Here is a 535-nt window from a genome sequence, read left to right on the forward strand (position 1 = left end):
CAAATAATGCTATATATTTATTTACCAAGTATTTTATTAATACCATGAAAAAATTAAAAAAAAATATAATTAATAAAGCGAACCATATTAACTACTTGAGAGATTTTGTGACAAAGAGAGTATTCAAATCATACAACAAATTGAAGTGAGAACTACCTCGCAATGTCCTTGTTTGACAATCAGCAGTTAGTGGTTAGCGTTAGCGGATTATACTAGCAGATTTGACCAGCGAATTTATTTAATTATTAACATTGGGTAGAAAAAATGACCGCCAAATTATTAAATCAAATGAATGGTTCATATTGTTCAGGTTTTAATTTTTTTCTTTTAAGATTTTCTAATTTATCCTTAATTATATGATTATCCATTTAACTTTTCCGTTAATTCACCGTTAGTCTAATTCTAATATTAAAGTCTAATATAGAATTATAACTACACCATTAATCTAATTCTAATATTAAAGTCTTAATAGAACTTAACCACAAATCCTAATGTCGGAATCTCCTCAAACAATATTAGTATATATATTTAATAT

This window comes from Ipomoea nil, unplaced genomic scaffold (genome assembly GCF_001879475.1).
Source record: "Ipomoea nil cultivar Tokyo-kokei standard unplaced genomic scaffold, Asagao_1.1 scaffold0873, whole genome shotgun sequence".
Lineage (NCBI taxonomy): Eukaryota > Viridiplantae > Streptophyta > Magnoliopsida > Solanales > Convolvulaceae > Ipomoea > Ipomoea nil.